Source organism: Pelobates fuscus, chromosome 10 (assembly GCF_036172605.1).
Source record: "Pelobates fuscus isolate aPelFus1 chromosome 10, aPelFus1.pri, whole genome shotgun sequence".
NCBI lineage: Eukaryota > Metazoa > Chordata > Amphibia > Anura > Pelobatidae > Pelobates > Pelobates fuscus.
In genome coordinates this window covers 81,252,281-81,258,808 of record NC_086326.1, presented here as the reverse complement: position 1 = coordinate 81,258,808, position 6,528 = coordinate 81,252,281, and positions in this window count along the sequence as shown.

Genomic DNA, 6,528 nt, shown 5'->3' with positions numbered 1-6,528 from the left:
CTCTGTAACAAACACGCATCCAAAGTGTCCTCTATCTTGTATATCAGTCTTCATTTGGAACCTGCCTCTGGCTGCCCCGGGTTATTTCTCTGGAATTATGCTTGTCTGGAACCAGACTTGAGAAAATGAAAATGGTCTCATGAAATTAGGATTAGCTGGTGTGGCTGCTATAGAGGGGTGTCAGATATATATATATATATAACACTAGAGGCAAGGGTTAGATCAGCACTTACGAGTTGCCGGATTGATGCTATGGTTTCTCTTACTAAGAGCATTTACACCTTAATATGAATTTAAGTGAATATGTATATGTTACAAATTAAAGTAGCGGGCAGGTGTCCCTGTATGTGGATATATGAGTGGTAGGACAATGTATATATGTGATGTGGAGTGTAAGCCAACGGGTAGGCAAGTTTGATGTAGAGTTAATTTTTGAGCTGATTATTTTGAAGTTTGATGTAGAGTGTAAGACAGGGGCATCCAAAGGTGTACCCCCGCTGTTGTAGATCTAAACCTCTAACAGAATTTCTATGCTTAGGGTCCTAAACTTCTCCCCCATTCCTTGTATTAAATCAATCTGCCATAAGCAAAATATTGATTTTATTTGCTAATCTTTTCTGAATAACAATTGGTAAATAAAACAAAAATTTGGACCACACTCATATAGCATCAGACCAGATATCACGTGGAGTTTCCATGAAAAGTGATCATTTATTTAAGGACACAGTCGCATATGGCAGTGAGTTGGACCATATGAGTGCAGACAAATATAAAAAAAAAAAAACAGCAGCAAAATAAGTCCACTCTCCTGAAAAAAAGCAAAAAGAGGGAAACATGAAAAATACAATAAAAAATACTACGGATGATAGCAATGAGACCATCCCAGATATTCCTTAATTTTGTTAGTGGAGGGTCCTGCAAGACAGCTTAGATATAGAAAGAGCCTCCATAGACAGAGCCAGTTCACTGGTGACAGATGGAGGCCGGTTGAAGGGAGGGTATCTGCACCCAGTGTCTAGAAGTGTCAGGCGTAGGAAAAAAAGTGAGACAGTGTAGTCCCTAATTTGTCTCTATACATCTTTTGACTGGATTGGAATTTCAGTGGCATTCTAACCCATTGAATATGAGTAATACATAAAGATTTATCTTTAAGAAATACTCATTTGGCAGGAGTGCGGTGACAGTGCTGCTTTAAACAACATTGTCTCTCAGTGGTAGCGTCACAGAATTTGGTTTTATATCTTTTAACAATTGGAAAATGCAGGAGAGCAGGTAATTTCATTTTATTGAGGGAAAAATAGACATTACTACCGTATATACTCGAGTATAAGTAGAGTTTTCCGCACATTTTTTGTGCTGAAAAACCCCAACTCGACTTATACTCGAGTCAATGTCTGTATTATGGCAATTTACATTGCCATAATACAGACCAGGGGCTGTGTAGGAGGGGGCTGGCAGAGCGTTTACTTACCTCTCCTGCAGCTCCGGTCAGCTCCCTTCTCCTCCGCGTCGGTCCGGTCAGCTCCCAGTATAAGTCTCGTGAGAGCCGCGGGGTCATAGAGCGGCCGCGAGACTTACACTGGGAGCTGACCGGACCAGCGCAGAGGAGGAGGGAGCTAACAGGAGCTGCAGGAGAGGTAAGTAAACGCTCTGCCAGCCCCCCCCTACACAGTGCACACCACTGGACCACCAGGGAGTGAGAGCCCCCTCCCTGGCCAGCTAACAAGTAGGGAGGGGGGACAAAAAAAAAAGGTTTTATAGCATATGTGGTTCGACACTTGTATGAAGAGAAGTGACAATTCCTTGTTACTTCATTTTAGTAATCACCATTACTGTGTTTACTGGTGTAAATAGACAAAAAAAAATAGGAATATATTAATAACAAAAAAAATAATATTAAAATTATAATAAATAAAAAATAATAATAAAAATGCCCACCCCCACCAAGGCTCTGCATCACACACACACACACTGCACTCATACACACACTGCATTGATACACACACACACACTGCACTCATACACACACTGCATTCATACACACACACTGCATTCACACACACACACACTGCATTCACACACACACTGCATTCATTATATATACACACACACTGTAAATAAATATTCAATTAATATAATTTTTTTAGGATCTAATTTTATTTAGAAATTTACCAGTAGCTGCTGCATTTCCCACCCTAGTCTTATACTTGAGTCAATACGTTTTCCCAGTTTTTTGGGGTAAAATTAGGGGCCTCGGCTTATATTCGGGTCGGCTTATACTCGAGTATATACGGTATATAATATTGGAGAATCAATGTTCAGTGGCCCTTGTTCATAGAATTTCTATGTATGTATTTATTAATGTTTTATCTATCTCAATAATCTAATTCCTTTCAACGTAAAGACAATGCATCCATGCACACATACCATTTAGTGCTGATGTCGTTTTTCTCCTATCCCCCACCCTCCCAATCATCTTTGCCAAGAAGTTGCTCTCCTTATTCTTTGGATGCCGTGGGATAATCAAAGTATAGGCTTCAAGTTGTAAGCTGATTGAGCTGGCATTGAAGAAGAGGATTACTGGGTTTTTACCAGTCTTAAATCTGCTGTAGTTTTTCGTTTTACATGTCAGTGGGAGGAGTGAATAATAGTAGCAGTAATAAGTGGTAACTTTGTGGAATGAAACTGAATACCTAGACGTCAGAAAAGCATTTTCTTCTTCATGCTCGTAAGTTCCAATGTTTTAGAATCGTGATAGCTATTCTTTTCACCATCATTTTTTGTTTACAAACTGTTTGTCATGACACACACCCAGCTCTAAATCCACAGGGTGAAGATTTCTTAAAATCATACCCTCATTTTAAATATAAAGCTGTTTAGTGTCACAGTTGTGACATTGCCTAACCTATAGACCAGTGATGGCTAACCTTGACACCATAAATTTTTCTGGACTACATTTCCCATGGTGCTCAGCTAGCATTTAGACTCTAAAAGCTAGCTTAGCATCATGGGAAATGTAGTCCATCACTGCTATAGACCATGCTAAGAATGCCCCAATAACCAGAAAAAGTTAGGTCAATGTAAACAAGTGTTCTTGGAGTAATTACAATGACATTTTAATAGTTAGTTATAACCTGCATGCAACTCTTCATGGTTTCTGTTCAGTAGTACCCTTTAGTGCGTTCCGTGAAACCTAGTGTTATTTCTGGTATTGACCTTGGCTTTGTTCTTGATGATGAGTTTCTTTTTAACACTTTTCTGTCTTGTTTACCTGTTTAATATACCAGTATCTGACTTAGGCTAGTTTTCGTTTTTGCTGTCTCTCCATTATCTTGAACCTTGACTTGTATTTGACCACCTATCCTCCTATCTTACGTTATTCTAAGACCCTTTAATGAGTTTATTCCAGTCAAGTTTATTACTGCCAACCTAGACTCTGCCTTTTGAGGTTGTACCTTGTAACATAGAGGAGAAGTATAGGGGAATGTTTTGTAGCTGAGCTTTTGTGGTTACTACCTCTTTCTCCTCTAGAAAGATCTAGCAAATCCCCCAACGCTGCAATAAGTGTCCCAATAAATAAGGTAATTGAAACAAGTTGAGATTTGGTATTTATCGAACTCCCCAAGCCAGAGCTGCTCTTTCACCAAAGCTCTGGTTTGCCATTATTATGGCTGTAAGAGCATTTCAGGAGATATAGTCCACAACATCTGGACTACCGAAGTTTGTCTAATCCTGCTATAAACTAATACACGATACCAGGGAATGTTCTGAGTATTTCTTCTGATGTTATACAGAACGATATACCATACATTTGGCCATTCAGAATTGCCTCAGTTTTGTGAAATGGTAAAAAAAAAAATGTTAAAATAGGAGGATGGGGACGAGTAAAGGGTTCCTTTTTACTTCCCAACATGAACAAGTGAGGTGTTATGTATTGAAGGAAATGCTACGTCCTACCCTTATTTCCTGGTCTGTGAAGGAAAAATAACATATAGTGACAAAGGTTAGTGCTAAAATAGTAGAATATGGGCTGCTGACTCAATGCTCTCTATCCTCAGGCTAAAACTATGTAATCCTTTTTTGCCTTCCCCCTTTATGTCTTGCCCTCTTTTGTGACTTACCCCTGCTTATTGTGTCTCTCCCCTACCCCTATTTGTGTCAGTGGAGGATCTGAAGGAAGCACTGGAACCATAACCAACAGAGGAAGTGGTTCATTTCAAGTTAGAACTCAGAATTCAACATTATATTGGCATCAAGTGATTCACGGGGATAATTTAAATTCTATATTGACTTTTTATGGCTTTGACCTACAGCATCGTCTTTATGAATATTTTAGTTGACATGCTAGATCTTAATTAGTCTAGCTTATCTTTATTTTCGTATTCTAAGAGGCACCTGTGCTCTGAAGAACTTTTCAGTTTTTGCCGGATTACTTTTTCTTCTTTTCTGTCAGTGGACATCAGTGTACCTGTAATTTCACAATGCCCAATTCAAATACTTGCACGTTAGCAAGGATCTAAGCTTTAAACAATTTAAATTGGTTCATTGAATGAGCAGTACTTTTATACACCCAAAAAACACCATCCATCATGTTGCAGTGCATTCTGTTTTATTAAGGGTTCAGTTTCTTGAACTTCCTCTACATTATGCACTGAGCTTATTAATGGGACAGTGCTCCGATCTCTTGTCTACTATGCAGGCAGTAACACAAAATATAGAATATCTAGCACATGCCAAGCTTTCCCAATAGACTACATGAAAGATGTCTGTTTCCATGTTAATAAATAATATGGCCCAGCACTCCTCCTTAGTGCAGTTAGTCCCCTATTTTTTGCATCCAACACACCTGGCAACGTTTCCACCAAAACAAACATGCTTGATGCATCTATATTGTAGATGTGAACATTAACAAACTTAGTTACTCCATCTCCACTGAATGATGATGGGCTTTATGTCTTTCTACAGAGTAATCTCAAAAGTGACCAGAAAGAGCTACTCTGTTTTTTGTTTCCTTGTCCACGTTAAAACAGTAAATGGATTCAAAACTGATGTAGTATTGAGCTTATTCCAAATGTAGAAAAAAAGAAGTAAAATTTATAGGATGTCTTGCATGAAAGGAGGGCTATTTGTGATTGGTTGACTTCTTTTCGGACAAATGGAATTCTCTCTCTGTGTTATCTTGGAAGTGTTCTGCTATTTATATCTGAAAGCTTGGTAGAAGACTAAATACACCTACTCAGTCACCATTCTCTGGCCTTCAAGAAATAAATCAACGTGGCTTAGATAGAGTGTCACAGTCAATCAAAGCTCATGAACAGAAGGTCCTTATTTAGTAGACCAGAACTGGAGCGCTCTGTCAGGAACTTTTATTTGTTCCAGCTGATTAATAGGTACATCCATTTCAACAGAAAAGTTGTTTTGGGAACTGGAGGAAATTTTCTAATGATGTTCTGTTTGGTTGCTACCCAGGCATGCACAATTATGGACCGATGTTTATTAGTAACAAAAACACACTTTGCTGCGTTTATAAAATCTTAACTGAGGCAACATGAAAGAGTTCTACTTATTTGTTTTTATTTATTTTTACCAAACATGATGTTGCATTCACAGTCATTATCTACTTATTTTGTTTTATATTGACGGTCAATATTGTAATCATGGCATTCATATGCAAGTAATCTGGATAATTTATTTTATACTTGTGTGTTTTGTAATTATTACCTGCTTCAATCGTAATTTAAAAATAATCATAAAGAACATACCATAAAAGTTTCTTTTGGTGGAGTCTCTAAATTTTAAGGTTACGTGGCTTGGTCCTCATTGTCATGGATAAGCCTGACCATAGCTGCCCGACTTTGGAATGGCTTACAAGCTTAGAACACTGTGAGATAGCTCTGTATCTACCATAAAAGGGTAAATAGGGTATATAATATCATTTCATCATGGATAATTTAATGCAGGCATGACACCTCTCAACTCCTATATATATATGTGTCTGCCAGCATCTACCAATCACTATAAGAATTGCGTGTGATTCATAGACAGGTGTGGTCTTCACAACCAGGTCACTAATCAATTAGCCTGATCCTAAATGTATAGGTGAACTTATCAGGCAATTCATATGGTTTACATGATGCCAAACAACTCCCAGGTACTATGATAAATATACACTTTAATTAGAATATATAAAGAACTACTGTACATACATACAAGTCGAATGTGGAAATGACTGGCTCCTGGACTGATCAACTGAACCATGCCTTGTAAGCAATACACCAATGTTGTTTACAGGGCTTGTCACAAAAGTGCAGAGGAATGCTAGAGTTTACTGGGAAATCTTTAGATCAAACTATCTGGGAGAATCATTTTCTGGTGGGTGTCACCTTGTGGATATAAAACCAAGGGCCAGACCTCCCTCAAAGAAAACTTTGCTAGATCATTGCTTCATCTTATGGCTGACTGGTCACAAACCCCAGAGTAGAACAAAACCATTTCTTTCCACATGACCAATGGGTTCTCATGTACAGC